This window comes from Rousettus aegyptiacus, unplaced genomic scaffold (genome assembly GCF_014176215.1).
Source record: "Rousettus aegyptiacus isolate mRouAeg1 unplaced genomic scaffold, mRouAeg1.p scaffold_m13_p_4, whole genome shotgun sequence".
Taxonomy (NCBI): domain Eukaryota; kingdom Metazoa; phylum Chordata; class Mammalia; order Chiroptera; family Pteropodidae; genus Rousettus; species Rousettus aegyptiacus.
The window spans coordinates 8,140,822-8,161,351 of NW_023416307.1; the positions used below are offsets into that span (position 1 = coordinate 8,140,822).

The window sequence follows — 20,530 nt, forward strand, 5'->3', positions numbered from 1 at the left end:
GCAAGAAGGAAATAAAAGACAGAGATGATGACTGTCAAGTACTGCTTAAAAAACCAACTTGTAGCTAAAAAATGACTTGAGTTCATCCTGGTAATCCTTGTCTTGTTTAATTTTCTTTTGTTTTTGAGAATTCATGGCCAGCTGTTGTCTGTAAGAGGAAGCGAAGGAAGAAAGCGAACATAATATGAGATATGACTGCATCTGAGTGGGTCAGAGTGAACTCTAGGAGATGCTTACTGGTGCCTCATCAATATATTCTCTGCATTTATCATTGCAGTCATGCCGGGGACTTCCTATTGCAAAGCATCGATTTTCTCAGAATGAAATCTTTCTCCTTTCAAGTGCCAATGAATTAACTGGAGCAGACCTTAGCTTGCAGCAGGCAGCAGACCCACAGCTGACCCCCCGCAACACACACACTAACACATGCAAATATTCTTCCACTCAGAAAGGATGGAGATAAATGAATATGTATATGTAAAAAACATACTCTCTGCTTGCAAATTAATTTATATTTAATAAAAAACAAAGTTAGAACTTTCCCAACGGAATATTGACTAGATTTATGCAAACATACAAAAATGAATGAATTTGTTCCCCCACAAAATCGTTGGATATTCCAGATAATAATTGGTGATTCTTTTATCACAAGTAGCCTATGTTTTAGATATTAGTGTTAGAATAGAAAATGATACTAATATAATAAAGAATCATTATATAGCGACAAAAAAATATCCAAGGAATCAGCATTCTGGAATATCTCAATAGAAGCTAGAACACCAGAATCTTCCCAAGCAGCATGGGCGGTAGCAGGTGTAGCCACCATAACCACAGCCATGGCTGTAGCCACCATCCAGGCCACTGTAACCATAGCCCAGGACCCCATAGTCATTGCTGTAGTAGCACATGGCGTCAGGAATGGAGGGTTCGGTAGGAGCAGATTCATTTCCCTGAGTTTGAATTTCACAGTCTGCACAGGGCCCATTATACAAGCTGAGTGGTGTGTGGGAAAACCACAGGCAGGATTAACTCCATTCGAAACTAATTGCCATTTAAAAAATCTCGAGAATACATCACAACCAATATATTCAGAACTCTTTTGCTGTCATGGCATGTGCCTTTAATACAAAACTTGTCTCCTAATTACATAGAGTTTGCTTGCTTGAGAACTCAGCTTCCATGTGATGTTAGACAAAACGTAAGCCTCACCTCCGTTTAATACTATTATTAATTTTAATTTATTTTTAAGATAAGATAGGTAATTTTTAAAAATTTTACTTAGAAATAATTGACATGTGATGGCATATATTTAAAGTGTACAATCTGATTATTTGACAAACATATTTACTGTGGAATAATTACCAAGACCAAGATAATTAACGTGTCTATCAGCTCACATAGTTACCTCTTCTTTTTGGTGTGGAAAGAATGCGTAAGACCTACTCAATAACATTCAAGCATACAAATGTATTATTAACTATAGTCACCATGTTGTACATTAGATCTTCAGAACTTATTCTTCTAACTAAAATTTTGTACCCTTTAACCCATATCACCTCATTTCACCCTCCTCCCAGCCCTTGGCAATCACCATTCTATTGTCTGTTTCTATGACATCATCTCCCTCACACATACATATAAGTGATATCCTACAGTATTTATTTCTCTCTCTCTGATTTATTTCACTCACATAATGCCCTATAGTTTCATCTGTGCTGTTCCAAATGGCAAGATTTCCTTTTTTTTTTTTTTTTTTTTTTAATGGCTGAGTTTGTGCCATTTATCTTTGTGCATTTAGCATGGAAAGGAAATATTTATTCCATTAGAAATCTCAGTTTAGAAAGCTATTCTATTGTGTTGTTTTTCATTTCTCACTTATTCTTCACATGTCTGTTATAAACTCACTCCATTCATTTTAAGCATATGGGATAGAGAAATGAAAAGGTAGATGAGGTTCTTATTCTAATGAAAATCACATTATGATTGAGGAGAAGATAATGAGAGACAGACAATAGACAAGTAAATTCCGAAGTAAATACTATAAATTCTGATAGGGATGAGTTCTTGAAAAACTGTAAAAATGAATGAATAAACTTAATTGTTTTTGGGGGGACTTAATTTTAAATTGGGTGGCCAGAGTAGATATATCTGAGAACATGGCATTTTAATGAATATCTGCAGTAGAAAGACAAAGGTCTTAGGAGTGGGGCACCTTGGTCTATTTGAGATTCTAAAAAGCCACTGTGTTTGGAGATGACAAATGAAAAGAAAATGGTAGGAGATGATGTCAGAGACATCAGGTTATTATAGGATTTTTTTTTTCTAAAATGCAATAGGAATTCTATGTATGTATGATCCACTGAAAGGCTGTAATTTGATTTCTGTTGAGCTGTGAGTTTGCAGTATTGGAGGAGAATACATTTGGTGTCATGAGGGGGCGTGGGTTTTGTCTTGGTAATGTTGAATTTCTGATGGCTGTTAAAAATAAAAAAATGAATTATCAAGTAGACAGTTGAATATACATCTATAAAAGTGTGAAGGTAAGGAGCATAGGAAGGCCAATACATAGCTCTGAGATTGAGGTCAAGTTGTGGAGAAGATAATTATTATAATAGTAAAATCCTGAAAGGGTCAAACCTGTGGCAGAATAAAATGGTACAGTGTGTTAGATATTAAAGAGAGTTTTTCAGGGAGGAAGAGTTCAAGTAACCTGAATTTTGTTTCAGAGCTTCAGTAAAACGAAAACAGAAACAAATCATTTTTGGATTTGCCAAGACTTGATAGAGACTTTCAGTGGACTGGTGGGTCAAAAGTACAAATGTTTGGGAGAAAAGAAATGGCAAAATGAATCTTTGAAATTTTCTATGAAAAGGAATAGTGACTTAAGGAAGCACCTTGAGAAATTCAAAGACGTTTTCTTGGGGAAGGATTTGTTTGTTTTGTTTTTCATGAGAGATAACCAAGCACTAATTATATATTTCAGAAAATTAGTACAGCAACATGTTTTTTAAAAATAAAATAATAAAATAATAAAATAAAATAAATAAAATAAAATAAAATTAAAGCCATAGTAGATGAATAGGCAGAGTACAGGGGATTTTAGGACAGTGAAACCATTTTATGTAATACTACAATGGTGGACACATGTCATTATACATTTGTCAAAACCCATAGAAGGCATGACACTAAGAATGAACCCTAATTTCAACTATAAATTTTGGGTGATAATAGCCTGTCAATATAGGTTTGTCATTTGTAATAAATGTACCACTCCTGTTCCACAAAGCCATATTTGAGGAGGTTGTGTATGTATGTAGAGACAAGCAGTTCATGGGAAATCTCTGTACTTTCCACTCAATTTCGCTGTGAAGCTAAAACTGCTCTAAAAATAATGTTTATTAATTTAAAAAAGGAATGTTACGGTATATAGAACACTCATTGTATGAGAAAGAAAATAAATATCAGTTCTTCAAAAGAAATGAACAATTCCTGAAAACAAATTTTAAGAGAATTATCTTCATAAATTTTTGTATTGGGGACATTAAGTTATATGACGGACAGTAACTGCCACAATTATTTAAACCAGTTATAAAACTACCTGCTGAATCATTGTTTTGTTAACCAATATAATTTTAACATACTCTTTTTTGGTCCATAAATTTATACAATGTATAGGAGTTAAATCTAAAAAAGGAATATAAACTGCTATCACATTTCAACTAATGGTCATAATAATTCTCAATTGAATGATAACTGATTGATGGAGTTGAAAGTATGATGATTCAAATCAACTGACATTTTCTGTAGGGGAAAAATTAAAATATCTGATATAGTAAAGATTTTCTCAATGAAGGGGGACTGAAATAATATGTAACTATCTATTTTTCAGAAATATGCTTCTCAATAAAAATAGAAAATACATTAAAAATGCATGGTAAATGGATAAATGATGTTTGACCTGATTATTAGTAGAAAAACATTGTTCAGTTCTCTTAAGAGGCTATTTTCTCTTGACTAATTTATATTACTTATCAAAGCAGATGCATTGAGTAAATTACAAAGATCTTGTGACCTGAATTCAGGAGGGTTAATTGAATTGCAGGTGGTTTCCCGTCTTGACCCCTCCTCACTGCAGCATAACCCAATCCCGTGCTCTGTAACTGTGCTTGGAGGTCATGTGAAGAAATATGTGATAACAGTCTTTGAACACAGAGCATCATTGGAATGTCACCACTCTAGTTATTATGGATATGTGTGCATAATCACACATCCTTCCTGAATCCTCCCAAAGATTATCTTGGCATTTTTATGCTTCCTAATATCCTGGATTATCATAGTAAAAACAATTTAAAAAATCCAATGAGCAAATTCCATACACCTGATTAAAACTAGAATACTGATTTAACATGGTGTGTCTTACAAAGAAACTAACTTTTGTCTGATGGGTAAAATAAAATGTCTGAAGGAAAAAAATACCAGTTAGTTGGAATATTAGCTGGTTATTGTATATCCTCAGTAAGAATAGATCTCTCTAGTGAACAATTAAAAAAAAAAAAGTCTTAGAACTACCATTTCAAATATAATAAAGTCCACAGTACATGATTGGCAAAAATTTTTAAACTTTTCAAAAGTTAAAAAGTAGCATCTATTGAAAATGGTAATTGATAGAAATCTCAAAAAATAAAATCCATTATTATTCTTTCTGGTGGTAGGCTCTGAAAATAATATGGAATCTATTGAAAAAACTATTTCTATAGTGTCCTACTATATAATAAAACAATAATTTGTGTAAGTAAAAAACACAGATGCAGTTGGCTTAGGCTGGTTCTTTAAGATATTTGAATTATAGAGATGAAAGAGTGTCACAATTTTCTATGCTTCACCCTTTTATAGGTAGAGGGAAAACTAAAATGCTGAAGAGAAAAAAATGGTTTTGAAACAAAGCAAAAGCAAAACTCATTGGTTAAAAGTGACTGCTATTCATTTTAGAAAGAAAAAGAGAAAAATAAAAATTTTATTTTGTGCCATGAGCAAGTCAAAATTTGCCTGCTGCAAGTGCTACTTCTTAAATGATGCGTGCTTATCGAAGTTAAAGTGAAGATGTGGTGTAATGCAGGAATTTGTATGTATGACTGTCTCTTCTCATTACTGGCACTGAATTGTTCCAGGGAAGTCCCAAGTGGCCAAACAAAACAAGCTTTCTTTATAACTCTGAACCATTATCTTATGATTGAGAAGCAACAAACTAATTAGTCATAAGACCGGCCAACGTCATGACGCGTGTTGTGGTTCCCACCACACTGAGGACATATAAAAGGCCCAATTCAGGGGCATTGTGCAGACTGAAGTCACCTACACTCCTTCTCCACCCAAGGACAACCTCAACAACCAACGCCATGTGTGGCTACTACGGAAACTACTATGGGGGCCGCGGCTACGGATGCTGTGGCTACGGAGGCCTGGGCTGCGGCTATGGCTCCTGCTATGGCTGTGGCTTCCGCAGACTGGGCTGCGGCTATGGCTGCGGCTATGGCTGTGGCTACGGATATGGCTCCCGCTCTCTGTGTGGCTGTGGCTATGGATGTGGCAGTGGCTATGGCTCTGGCTTTGGCTACTACTATTGAGGACACCATTGGAGACTCTCATTCTTGACACCTGGAATTTGGATTCACCAATTCGAACCATATATCCTGAGCCTTGCTGAAGACTTACCTTCCGGTGCCCCCTTAGCCTGAGGCACCCATCTTTTCCTTTGCTGTATTTAACTCATAAAAACCTAGAGCATGTGAAATGCTGTCTTCGTCCCAAGAACTCATGTGTGGTCTCCCACTGGAATGATGCGGTTCCAGACCCTACCTTATGATTTTTATTCAGTAGCTATTTTTCTATTTCCTATTTAATAAATCTGTTCAATCTGAAATCATAAACCCATTTTTTTGTTTTTTGTTTTCTTTATTAAAAGTGCTATGGGTGGTATGGCTACAGAGGCCTGGGCTGTGGCTATGGCTCCTGCTATGGCTATGGCTATGGATATAGATATGGCTCCTGCTCTCTGAGTGGCTGTGGCTATGGATGTGGCAGTGGCTATGGCTCTGGCTTGGGCTATTACTATTGAGGACATCATGGGAGATATTTCACACACATGTAACATCATGATTCACCAGCCCTGAATTCTGTGCCCTTGTGTCAGTCACCACACTAGGTTGGGATAATATAGTACAGGCTTCTAACAAGATTTGCTGATTACCTGCAGTCCAGTGGCCCCTGTCTAGGTCTAAAAGCTATAGATATCTATTCTCGTGTTTTGCCTTGTGCAAAGCAGAATCTGATATTCCTCCTTTGAATTCACTCATCTCCTTTTGCCAGATGAAGCAGTCACTGGTCCTACCTGGATATTTTTTATGCATAATTCTGTTTCTTAGCATTTCTAATAAACTGGCTTAACCTGAAATAAATACCTTGTTTGTTTGTTTTTTCTTTTTATTACATATAATAGAATGTTTTATTTTTTGGGGGGGGGGTCTTTTTTATTTGCTCGATTCCAAGAAAGTTTGCACTGCCTGTTTATGGCATATAGTCTCTTAATATTTCTATTTCAGTTGCTCTATCAATTCTAGGTTCGTGACTTTTGAAAAGCATTTTAATATTTGTAAATGTCCTCCTTTTTTAAAGAGGAGGTCATGTCTTTGTTGTAATTTTCAGAATACATGAGATAGTGTTCATCAACTAGTCTTATTGCTTAACACATAGTAAATGTTCTGCAGACTTTTTCCCTCCACAAACTATATCATCTGCAAAGTCTATGTTGCCTCAAATCATTTATTATGTTTCCTTTTTAAATTACAGACAAATATTTCACTCTTTTAATGTGCAGTTCTGTGATTTTAAAAACACATAGCGTTGTGGTAAAATAACCATAATCAAATACAACACAGTGTGATCACTCTACCCGTCCCCCCAAAAAAATTTCTCATACTTTTTATAACTCCCTTTCAGTCAATAATTTCCATACCCATAAACCATGGCAATAACTGATTGTTCTGTATTAATATAGTTTTGCCTTTTCCTGAAAGTCATTTCGTGTTGGGGTCATCAAGACCACTCCTGCTTTGGGAGATTTGCTAGAAGGATTCATGGGGCTCAGCATATGATTGCACTCATGGCTAAGATTTATTATAGCAAAGGAGTAAGGATACATAACTAGATTCTGAGGAAAAAATGCGCAGGCAGCTTCTGGAGGTATCCATGTGCAGACATTTGATGCTCTCTTCTTCATGATGGGCCACACAGAGCTCAGTCTTCCCCCAGCAACAGAAATGAAGCATTCTGTGTGTAATATTTCTGCCCACAAATCTGTAGACTCAATGCCTGAAGTTTTAATTGGGGCAGATCAAAAAAGCACCAACATAATTCCAGACTCCCAGAAGGAAAAGATGTGTTCAACGAAAACCACATTGTTTGTACAAATAGTCTAGTCACAGTGAGCTTCCTTATTAATTAGAATATGGTAAGAACACTCTTGATCTCTTATTGCCTTTTTAATAATTGTAGAGTTTGTAGTGATGCCTCTGTTTTATTTCTAGTATTGTTAAAACTTGTATTCTCCTTTTTTTCCTTTGTTAGTCTTGCTAAAGGTTAATCAATTTAAACTTTTCATGGAATCAACTTTTTTTTATTTATTTGCTCTATTTTGTTTTAAATTATATTTATTTCAGCTGTTATCTGTATTATTTTCTTCCTTTTTTGATGCTTTACTAAGTATTTTTAAGGAAACTTGTATTACTGATTTAAAAACTTTCTTTTTTTCAATATGAAATTGACTGCAGAAATTTCCCTTTAAGCTCTGCTTTATTCGCATTTCACAAATATCGATTACATCTATATTCATTTTCATTCAGTTCAAAATATTTTATATCTCTAGAAGTTCTCCTTTAGACATACACATGCACACACGCACACACATTTACATTTAGAGTAACTTTCTTATAAACAATATGTAGATGGTTTGATTTTAGCAAATTTGATAATCCGTGTATTTAAATATTTACATGTTTAATTATTGATATGGCCATAATCAGCTCTACCATTCTGTTAATTTTTTTCTGTTTCTCAGTTTCCATTTCTCTGTCTTATTTTGCATGATTTATATATTTTTAATGTTAGATTTTAATGTACCTACTGGCTTTTTGGCTATCTTTTTATATTTTTAGTAGTTAATCTCGGTATTGCAAAATACATAACTAATCTTTCACAGCATTTTTGGAGCTAATATTTTACTACTTTAACTTAAACGTATAAGCCTCGCAAACTTATAGTCCCTTTAGCATTGCCTCTACTTATTACATATCTCATATATCAATGTACCTCGAACTTCCTCATTCCAAGCTATTACTTATTGCTTTCAGCAGCTACGTGTATCTTAAAGAATTTAAGAGTAGAAAAATAATCTATTTCATTTACCCAATATTTAGAATTTCCTATTGCTTTTTCTTTATTTCTGAAGTTCTAAGTATCCCTTCAGTGTTATTTTCCTTTGGCTTGAAAATTTTCCTCTAGCATTTATTTTAGAAAAGGTTTCCTGGACACGAATTCTTTTAGTTTTTCTTCATCTTAGCATTTTTTTATTTCACTCTTTTAATGGAAGGATATTATTGTTGGGTACAAAATATTGAATTCTTTTCTATCAACTCTTCAGATATATTATTTTGCACTGTATTTCTCACTCTATTATTTCTGATAAGAAATCTGCAGTAATTTGAATCATATTTTATATTTGATATGTTGTTTATTTCTAGTTATTTTTAAGAATTTAATATTTCTGGTGAATAAAAGCTTAGTTATGATGTATCTAAACATATTTTTAAAATTTTATTTTGACTGGGATTTATAACTTCTTTACTCTATGAATTAATGACTTTTACCAAGTCTGGAAAATTTTCAATCATTATTTCTTCACATATAATTTCCACATCAACCTACTTTCCCCCATCCATTTGAGATTTTAATGCCATTAATGATAAAACTTTTGATATATCCAAAAATTCTTGAGACTATTCATATTTTTAAAATGTGTATCTTTTTGATTTTCAATTCAGTAATGTCTATTGATTTATCATCAAGTACTCTCTCCTCTGTTATCTCAATTCTACGATTGACCAATTCAATGAATGTTTTTTAGAATTTCATATATTTTACTTTTTAGTTATGAAATTTACAATTGGTACTTTTTATATTTCTATTTCTCTGTTGAAGATTATCTATCAATCTATTATCTAGAAATAGAATATATATATGAATATATATATACACACATATATATATAATTTAATTCAAGAGTGTTTATTTTTATCCCATGAATCATAGTTATAATAGCTACTTAAAAGTGTCCACTAACTTTGGTGTTGACATCTGTAATAGTAATCTATTGTTACTAAAAACTTAACAGCTTAAAAAATATACATTTATAATCACACTTTTTCTCTTGGTCTGTGCTTCAGGCATCACTTAGCCAGGTCCTCTGCATAAGTACTTTTCAGAAGGCTGCAATTAATGTATCAGCTTGGTCTGTGGATTTATTTCAAGTACTGACTGGGGAAAGACCTATTTCTAAGCCCACTTGGTTGGCACAATTCAGTTACTTGCAGTTGGTGGGACTGTGAGGGCCTCAGTTTCTTGTTGGCTATTGGCCTGAGGCCACTTTCAGTTCCTGAGGGGACCTCTCCATTTGACAGCTCACAACGTAGCTGTTTTCTTGATCACAGTCTGCAAAGAAGAAAGTATGTAAGAAAGATGTATGTTATGATCTCACGTGAGATAATCATGGAAGTAACATTCTATTAGACTTTCTATACTCTGTTAGTTAGAACTGTGTCACAGGTCTTGTCACACTCAAGGAGAAGAGGGTAACACAAGGGCTTGAATACCAGTAGGTGAGAAAGATTGGGGGCCATCTTTGTCCATACGCTATGGTGTCTCTCAGTTATTTTTTCCCTTGAAAATTGATCACAATTGCCAGTTATTTGTATGTCATATGATTTTGTATTGTATCCTGGACATTTTGAATATTACGTTGTGATTCTGTGAATCTTGTCAAAATTGTTGAGACGTAACTATTTGTTGTTTTCTTTTAGCACTGCTAAGATTCATCCCACTGTAATTTTTGTCTCAACTTCATGATTGAATGTTATGCATATCAAAGCCAAAGAAAACACCTGAATATTGAAGGTAAGATTTTATGCATTCAGCTATGCTCATACGTTTTTAGGATGCAGTATCTTCTGTCCATGATGAACTCATAAAAATTAGCGTCAAATGGCTTGCTGGAGTATTGACATCATCCCACATCTGTGTAAGATTCTAAATGTTACTTTATTCTCCGCTCCTAATTTTCCTTTCCTGATATGAATGGTTTATAAGTGAGTGACTAGGGATAAATGAAGACTGGGGCTCTGTTTGGATTCAAATGGAGGGGGTTAGCATATGGCTTTTTTTACTGTGGGTTTGTCAAGAACCTGAAAAAGATAATTCCATATATCTAAGCATGATAAATAATATCAACACTCATAGACCTCTGGTCACACAGGGAAAGCTCAACTCCGGCCAAATATGCCAGGTCCCTGTTGAGACTGAAGATAGCCTGAAGTACTAATTGAAAGACTAGGTAAATCTACATAGTAAAAAATAGAAATAGCTAAAATCATCATAGGAAAAAAAATTCTATTTACCAGACAAGAAACTGAAATTTACAAAGGTCACAGATTTTTCTGAAGTCACAAATCTAGGAATTAGTATAGCAAAAAGAAATATTGAGGAAAGATATTTGCAAAAGAAAAAAAAAATTGCTACCTGATAGAACAACCAAAAAAGCAAAGACAAACTTTGCATAATAAATAAAAGGAAATGAAACCTCCCAGATTTATTAGGAAATTAGAAATTAGAAAAACAGAGAAGCAAATTTAGCATAAAATTACAAAAATAAGAGGTATGCCAATATCATCTTGAATTCACATGATGAATTTTATATCCATGCAGTTTTCAAGAGGCATTAGATCTAGGTATCACAACTTTAGAAAATCATATCAGAAGTTTGCAGTATAGTTTCAAATAAACATCACTTGATGGTGAGGCATAGAACTAGTCGGATTCAGAACTGCCAAACCATTAAGTGAAGATTCAGAGAGTGAGAGTCTCCTATGGCATCCTCAGTAGTAGCAGCCAAAGCCAGAGCCATAGCCACTGCCACATCCATAGCCACAGCCACTCAGAGAGCAGGAGCCATATCTATATCCATAGCCATAGCCATAGCCATAGCAGGAGCCATAGCCACAGCCCAGGCCTCTGTAGCCATACCACCCATAGCACTTTTAATAAAGAAAACAAAAAACAAAAAAATGGGTTTATGATTTCAGATTGAACAGATTTATTAAATAGGAAATAGAAAAATAGCTACTGAATAAAAATCATAAGGTAGGGTCTGGAACCGCATCATTCCAGTGGGAGACCACACATGAGTTCTTGGGACGAAGACAGCATTTCACATGCTCTAGGTTTTTATGAGTTAAATACAGCAAAGGAAAAGATGGGTGCCTCAGGCTAAGGGGGCACCGGAAGGTAAGTCTTCAGCAAGGCTCAGGATATATGGTTCGAATTGGTGAATCCAAATTCCAGGTGTCAAGAATGAGAGTCTCCAATGGTGTCCTCAATAGTAGTAGCCAAAGCCAGAGCCATAGCCACTGCCACATCCATAGCCACAGCCACACAGAGAGCGGGAGCCATATCCGTAGCCACAGCCATAGCCGCAGCCATAGCCGCAGCCATAGCCGCAGCCCAGTCTGCGGAAGCCACAGCCATAGCAGGAGCCATAGCCGCAGCCCAGGCCTCCGTAGCCACAGCATCCGTAGCCGCGGCCCCCATAGTAGTTTCCGTAGTAGCCACACATGGTGTCGGTTGTCGAGGTTGTCCTTGGGTGGAGGAGTGTAGGTGAGTTCAGTGTGCACAATGTCTCCACAGAGGGCGTTTTATATGCCCTCAGTGTGGGTGGGACCCACTACCTGTGCTCATGTCATTGGCTGATTTGTAGGACCACTGTGAGTAATTTGTTGACTCCTGGCTTTCGGCATGGCTTTGCAGGCAATGAGATCTGCTTCTCTTAGTCACATCTAAACCACTTAGTGGACCATTAATGGGAATCAATTGTCTCACCCTTGAAGCCTTACTCATGAGATCTTTAAGTAACTCATTTTAACCCTCTTTATAACAAGAAATAGCATTTTTATTGGCAAACTCTGACCTGGTCCAGAAAAACAATAATTTTAACTTATCTATATTAAGAGTCAGCAGACCATAGTATTCTTCCTTAACTTTGAGCTTTTCCATCTATTACCTTGTGCTCCAAACCCATTACTTTCCTTTAGAGATTCTTTTCATTTTCAAGTGAGAGATGGTTTATTATTAAAAACAACAATATTATCACTCAGCTTCATGAGACTTTTGAAAAGAATCAAATGGTTTGGAACTCTGGAACACCAGGCCTGAGAAAACTGGACTTTTCTTTCTCATTTACATTAATATTCCTTAAACTTTTAACACTTTATTTCTAAAATATGAAATATTTTCCAAAGGTTTCAAATTTATATTCTGAATTCATAGTCAGGTAAATGATGTGATTTTATTGGATTTAAGAAATAATTTGTTTAAAAAATATTTATTTAAAACAATAACATTGGCAGAGATACATTTTTATGGAACCTATTAGATTTTTTTCCTAATATACAAGCTTTTAGTAAAATATCTCAGACTGTGAGGAATACAAGAAACACTTCATCATCATTATTATTATTTCAATAAAGCTCATACTTGAATTCAATGATTAAGTGAAATAGCATTCTGAACTTTTGTGGTCCTAAAAAAACTGACTTCTCGGAGTCAGTAGATCATAGTAGATAAGATTAAAACTTGATATATTTTATGTTTGCACATGTTCACTCAAAGGAGAGTAGAAATCGAATAGTGATAAACAGAGGAAAAGGGAGCAGGGAGATTTAAATGGAAGGCATTTAAGAGGGGAAGTCCTAAAATATAAACTTCATCTTCACAGATAGTTTGTTAAGTAGCAGGCATTAATAATGAAAATATTTTAATATTTGAATTATTCTGGGAGTTCTTTTGCCTTTACTGGAAAAAATATTAGCTAGCTAGAAGAATAATGTATTTTATATTTATATACAAAGATATAAAACTCATGTAATTATGGGACCTGCCATTTGAGTAAGTTGCTTTATCTCTTGACATTTTTTACGGTTGTAAAATGAGGATAATTTTAATACATCCTAAGGCTGTTCTGAGGATTATGTGAGATAACACACATACATACTTCATAAAATAATTGCCCTATGGTAAACAACTAATGAATGTTATTTAATTATTACTGTTATTAGAATTTTGAAATAAGAATTCCATGAACAGAATCAAGCAAGATAAACTAAATATTCTTATATAAACAAACAGGCAGTAAATAAATTATGCACATAATAGTAAACGATGACACATAAAAGACATTTATTAAATTCCAGACATGTTTTAAGTACTTTAAGTATTTTAGCACATTTAATTCTCATAAAAAACCCTAGAATGTAAGTGCTAATTTTGATCTAAGAATGCCAGGGCCAAAGAAGTTCAATAATTTGCCTAACGTCGTAGGCTGCTAAGTGACAGAACCTAAATGTTATACGATGCAATATATTTCTATATACTTTCTGACTCATGAGAGAGCCTGGAACTTGCTACCCCTATTACGATGATAATAGATTATTTAGAATAGAAAGCCATAAATTCAGACTGACATAAATAAATGAACAATCGAGTGGAAAGAAAAACTTTGCAGTAGAATGCCAGCTAAAATATTTTTTAAAATTATGAAAATCAGAAGACTCAACATTTGTGATCCATCATCATTATAAATAATTCAGACAAGAAAGAAAAATAAATGTTAAGACTATTGGTAAGTGTTAGGATAGAATGGAATATTTATAAAGTTACAAAATATCTCTACCAAAATACTTCTTATTTGCTAAAAGAAAAGTAAAAGTAAACTTTAGAAAAATCTGGTACTCATGATATTGATCAAAGTTATCACTATAGTAATGGAACAAATCAACGTCAAGTCCCTACCAAGATAGGGTACAATAAAAAGCAAACAATATTATTTTCTTTATGTACTTGACAAAATGCATAGCCTTGTTCTAATCATGAGGAAATATATCAATCTAAACAGGAATGTTCGAAAAGAAAAAAATCTCTTGCAATCTACAAAAATATTAAAGTCATGAAAGAGACTAGACAACATAACAACTAGGTACATTGCCTGACCCTGGATTAGGTTATTTTTCTGTCAGAGCTTTATTGGAACCATTGATTCTTGGAAGAGCTATTATGGAAAGTAAGAGAAGGTAGCATCTTCGGATAGAGGGAAAAACTGAGTTGGCTGCAGGTTCCGAGGAGGCTTCAGAAAACCGTATGTGAGATTCTGAAGCTGGGATGTCGGTTGGCAAGGGGATGTGTCTTTATAGCCCAAATGGACCAATCATTGGAGGCAGGAAATAGGCGTGGCGTCATGCCAGTGGCGCTCTTTCGCTCAGGCAGTTTCTGTGGAAGGCTGACAGCTCGCCGCCTAAGGCATCTGCCTGCAACCCTCAGCAGCTTGAGAGTAACCTTTTCATTGCCGAAGAGGAAAGAGTAGATATCACAGCATTCAATAGAGTACTGTTTTACAAAACATTTCCAAGAATGGATAAAATGTGAATACACAACATTTAAATAAACTTACCTGTGTTAGCGGTGATCCAGTCATTAATTTCAAAAAAAAACATGTAACATCCTTAAATAATTTACCTATTGCACAAAATTCTCAGTGATACATTTTTTATACTTCACATGTTTAATTTTATTCTTAGACTTCGTCGTAGAACACACAGTCACCTTATATACACTCCATGCTTGATTAAGCTTTACATTTCTCTAATTTTTGGCATATCTGATGATCTTAATCTTTGTCTTTAAAATATTGGTTTATGGAATATATCATTATAATTGATACAATCAGAAAAAATGGATTGTGGAATATTTTAGTAAATAACTGTCTTTTAGTACTAAAAATGTATTAATGTATTAACATCAAAAAATAATGAAAGGCTAGGGAAATGCTCTGGATATCATGAAATGCTAGATTACACCAGATAATAAATTTCAAAGTATGATATTTTCCACTAATTCAATTCTGGATCTAAAATAAAAGCTGTAGAGAACAATTGGAAAAACTGAACATGGACTACGAATTGTGTTATAGTGTTGTATCAAAACTATGTGGGTTTTTGTGTGTGTGTGTGATAACGAGATCGTGGCTACTTGGAGAACATCCCTGTTCAATTAAGAGTAGTGTCATGAAGTATAAAACATATTCTCAAGTGGTTCAGCAATTACGCTGGAGGGTGGGCATGGTGAAGAGTGTGGTGGGGGATAGAGGAAATAAAATGGGAAATATTAACAATTGCAAAATCTAGGTGAACAGTATTTAGGTGTTCAGTCTACTGCTTTCTTGACTTAATTGGGGGTTTGACATTTTTCAAAATTAAATTCTGGAAGAAATAAGTTTATGTCTAGAAAAATATTGTTTTTGGAGTACTAAAATCTACAACAGGTCATTTCTTTAATGCCAAAATTTAGGTGAGTCCTGTTTGAAAGACTAAATATGAGCATAGAGGGTTAAAAAGGTAAAAAGTAAAAGATTAAAAAAAGAACAAATGCAAAAAAGGTATGCAAACTCTTGGTAAGAAAGAGAGGGAGATAAAAATGCATAAATTAATATACATAGAACATATAAATATGTTATATATGCTTGTTTCTACAATAAGAAAGCAGAGAAAAATAAAAATGCTCGCATACAGGGTGAGAATGGGGTGGAAGAAATAAATATGGAGTGAGATTTCTTTGAGTACATACATCTTTTACATAGTTTTTTCAAAAGTATAGAAAGCCGCCCCATTACTTTCCAAGTGAATATTTGACACATTAAAAAATACAGTAAGTACATCTATAATTAAATATAAACAAACAAAAGAACCCTATACATAAGATGAATAGCATGACTACTCAGGAACAAAATCAATTTACATAAGTGTTGAGCACAATATTCTCCATTTTTAGTGGGATACTTTCTAATGATAAAAAGTACTGCTAAGGAACTTTAGCAGGTTTCTCATGGATATTGCTTTCAGCATGATATTCAGAGTGTATTTCGTGTGTATTTTGTGTGAATCGAACTAGTAAATTATTGGGGTCCAGAGTTTTCACTGTAAGAAAAGAGAAACACAAGTGTGGGTAAAGTGTAAAATAATTGTGTTTTTCAGTTTTAGGTAGAGTAATTCATAATTTAAGGACTTTAATTAATTAAACAAGCCAATGTGAGTACATACTATATGTTTGGGGCTTTTCGTGGTGGTATTTAAGTTTAAATATGTTAGAGTCACTAAGAATGTCAACCAATTGTGCTCACTTTAAAACATGTGTAAGGGATTGATCTTACAAAATTATAATCAATAAAAATCTTGTCTTGAGAGTTTATAATGAAGGTCCTATTATCTAGTTTATATCAATATCTAGTTTATTTTCAATAAGTATTATAACCTATAGGACAAGGTAGTTTTAAAACTCTACTATTTCTTGAGATAGGTGAACAAAGACCACTCAATATTCTCATAATATTATATAGAAAGTTCTAAGCTTCAAGAGTAAAGGTAATAGGAAAGAGAAGTCTTTATAAAAGCATAACTTTAAAGAAAAACATGATTTCTCATGGGTTATCCTCTTTCTAGTGATCTTAGTTCCTTCCTCTGGCTTCACTGTTTTTACCACTTTGTACCAGTCAAAATGAATGGGAACATATCCATTATCTTACTCTAAAACACTGCTTAAATTCATTCATGCCCAACTCAAGAGCTAGGAATATGAAGATAATTGGCAAGTTTACAGATGCATTAGTCACAGAAAATTAGTGGAAAACAAATAATTTATAGCTACAACTGTGAAAACACACAAATCACAGGAAGGAAAAATCTCAGACAGACAAGAGTATAGAAAGCCATTGAATGGCTCTAAGCGTAAGTATGTAATGAATTTTAGAATAGCTGTCACTTAAACTATATTTCAAGGTACATAAAAGTTAGGTAGGGGTAGAGTAGGTTTAAAGTGCTCTACCTCTTACATGGGTAAGCATCAGAAACATTTCTTGTTTAGATATGCTGAGAACAAAGACTAGAATTGGGGAATTATGTGTCAGTTTTCATATCTTTGAAAGGATTTCACACAGATGAAAGTTTTGGTGTAAAAGCTCTTGGAATATATAATGTTTCCATGCAATGCTTAACTAAATTGAAAAAAAATTACACATACCAACACTGCTTTTCCAGAGTAGAAAAATGAGGGCTACAAGATGGTTACTTCTTAATGCCACAAATCAAGGATTTGGTAGAGCAACTGAAGTAGAAACACTAAAAGATGTCCCCTAAATAAGGCAATTGTTTCCTTTGATTCAACCAGTTTAAAAAAAAAAAAAAAGCCAAAATAACAAATACTGCACTTTCAATAAAGGAAAATACAAAACAACAGGTTTATGATTTCAGATTGAACAGGTTTATTAGGGAAAAAGAGAAATAGCCCCTGAATAAAAATCAAAAGGTGGCGTCTGCGACAGCACCGTTCCAATGGGAGACCACACAGGAATTCTTGGGATGAATTTCACATGCTCTAGGTTTTTATGAGTTAAATACAGCAAAGGAAAAGATGGGTGCCTCAGGCTAAGGGGGCACCGGAAGGTAAGTCTTCAGCAAGGCTCAGGATATATGGTTCGAATTGGTGAATCCAAATTCCAGGTGTCAAGAATGAGAGTCTCCAATGGTGTCCTCAATAGTAGTAGCCAAAGCCAGAGCCATAGCCACTGCCACATCCATAGCCACAGCCACACAGAGAGCGGGAGCCATATCCGTAGCCACAGCCATAGCCGCAGCCATAGCCGCAGCCCAGTCTGCGGAAGCCACAGCCATAGCAGGAGCCATAGCCGCAGCCCAGGCCTCCGTAGCCACAGCATCCGTAGCCGCGGCCCCCATAGTAGTTTCCGTAGTAGCCACACATGGTGTCGGTTGTCGAGGTTGTCCTTGGGTGGAGAAGGAGTGTAAGTGACTTCAGTATGCACAGTGTCCCCGAGGAGGGCCTTTTATATGCCCTCAGTGTGGGTGTGACCAGTCGTATGCACCATGCCATTGGCTAATTTTATGACTAATCTAATTTGTTTGTTGTCCTTCAGTCATAAGATAAAACCTCTGAGGTATCCAGGAGGCTTGCGGTGTTTGGCCTCTCAGTTTCGACTCCCCTTATCCAATCGAGGGCTCCAGTGAGAGGAGACACCCACTCGCTCGCGTGTACACAGTCCTGTCCCAAATTAGACTTTCATTTTAACCTCGGATAGTTATCTCTTCATCAAGAAAGAATACATTTATATTTGTCTCAATCTTATTTGCTCTTGGCTCCAGTTAGTTTCACTAATATTTTAACATTTCACAAGAATCACATTTTTTTTAAATTAAATTTATTGAGGTGACTGGTAATAAAATTGTATCGGTTTCAAGTATACAATTCAGTGTTGCATTATATGTATATTGCTTCGTGTGCTCAGTACTCAAAGTCAAAACTCCTTATATTTGACCCCCTTTGCCCTTATCTACTCCCTCCCCACCACTTTCTTCTGGTAACCACTACACTGTTGTCTGTGTCTAGGAGTTTTTGTTTGTCTTGTTCATTTGTTGCTTTTAGTTTAATATCCCATATATAAGTGAAATCATATGGTTCTCAACTTTTTCTGTCTGACTTATTTTGCTTAGCATGATAATCTCAAGATTTATCCATGTTGCCGCAAATGGCAGTATTTCATTTTTTTCTTATGGCTGAGTAATATTCCATTGTATCATGTACCACATCTTCTTTATCCCATCATCTATCAAAGGACACTTCTGTCGTTGCCATGTTTTTGCCACTGTGAATAATGCCACCATAAACATCAGGGTGTATATATTTTTATGGATAAATATTTTCAAATTTGGGAGGTAGGTACCCAGAAAAGAGATTTCTGGGTCATATGGTAATTCTGTTTTTAATATTTTGAGGAACCTCCATACTTTTTCCATAGTGGCTGCACCAATTTACATTTCCACCAGCAGCGTATGAGGGTTCCTTTTTTCCCCTGAATCTCTTCAAACTTATTATTACTTGTTTTGTTGATGACAGCCATTCTAATAGGTGTGAGAAGATACCTCATTGTGGTTTTATATTGCATTTTCCTCATAGCTGGTGAGGCTGAGCATCTATTCATATGACTATTGGCATTGTCGGTCTTTGTGGGAGAAGTGTCTGTTCAAGTCCTCTGCCCATTTTTTGATTAGATTGTTTGTTTTTTTGTTATTAAGTTGTATAAGTTCTTTATATATTTTAGATATTAGCCTCTTATTGGAGGTGTTGTTCGCAAATATCTTTTCCATTCATTTGGTTGCCTCTTTGTTTTGTTAATGGTTTCTTTTACTGTACATAGTTTGATGGAGTCCCATTCATTTATTTTTGCTTTTACTTCTCTTGCCTTTGAGGGGAGGGCAATCTGGTTGTGACATCTGTCACCCCATTAATTTCCAGGGTTGATTTGGCTGATCTGGCTGGCTAGGTGATGTCCCCTCCCTCCCTTACTGCTCTGTGTATGTCCCTCTGGAAGCTGAATGCTTGTTTGGAGAGGACAACCTTCCCTGATAGAGAAGATCATTCTTTGGTCTAGGATATACGAGTAGCCGCAATCCTCTGCTAGAACCTCCAAACAAGCTCTCAAGAGCCTTAGACAATATTTTTATCTAATCTACAAATTGTATTTGATTTCACATTTTTTTTTTATCACTAGTGTTTTTTGTCGTTGTTGTTGCTCCAGGATGCAATCCAAGATCCCACCTGTTATTTGATTGTCTAATCTCTTTAGTCTCCTCCAACTGGTGACAGTTTCTCAGTTTTTCTTTAACTTTATGGTATTGACAATATTCAAGAGCCAAATGTTTTGTAGCATGTTTCTCAATTTGAATTTGTTTGTTTTCTCATAACAAAGTAGAGGTTATACATTTTGAGCAAGAATACCAGCGAGATGTGCTTATTTAGTTTTGTCATAGCAGGAGGTACATGATGTCAGTTAATCTTTGATATTTTCTAGAATAGATTTTTAAGCTGGTATTGTTAATGGGATAAATGCTTCTATTTCTATATAACCACGGTCCATAGCTTTAAACTTCAGGGACTCTATCATGGCTTTTGATCTCACATGAAATAATAGCTGCATATATTTGCAAATTATAAACAAAAACGAATAACATTGCTCCACAAAATAATAACAAACCACATTAATTATTCAAGAATTCACAGTTAAACCCTGCCATGTCTTCTATCATGTCTTCTC

General features: G+C 34.8%; 1 long non-coding RNA gene across 1 annotated transcript in view; it reads left to right on the forward strand.

Moving 5' to 3' along the window:
* LOC107519591 overlaps window positions 1–10,867 on the forward strand; it is a 169,994-nt gene extending 159,127 nt beyond the window's left edge. Inside the window, exon 3 of the long non-coding RNA XR_001599127.2 lies at window positions 10,131–10,867. This is a non-coding gene — a long non-coding RNA (uncharacterized LOC107519591). The remainder of the gene's footprint in view (window positions 1–10,130) is intronic.
* Window positions 10,868–20,530: the final 9,663 nt, after the last annotated feature.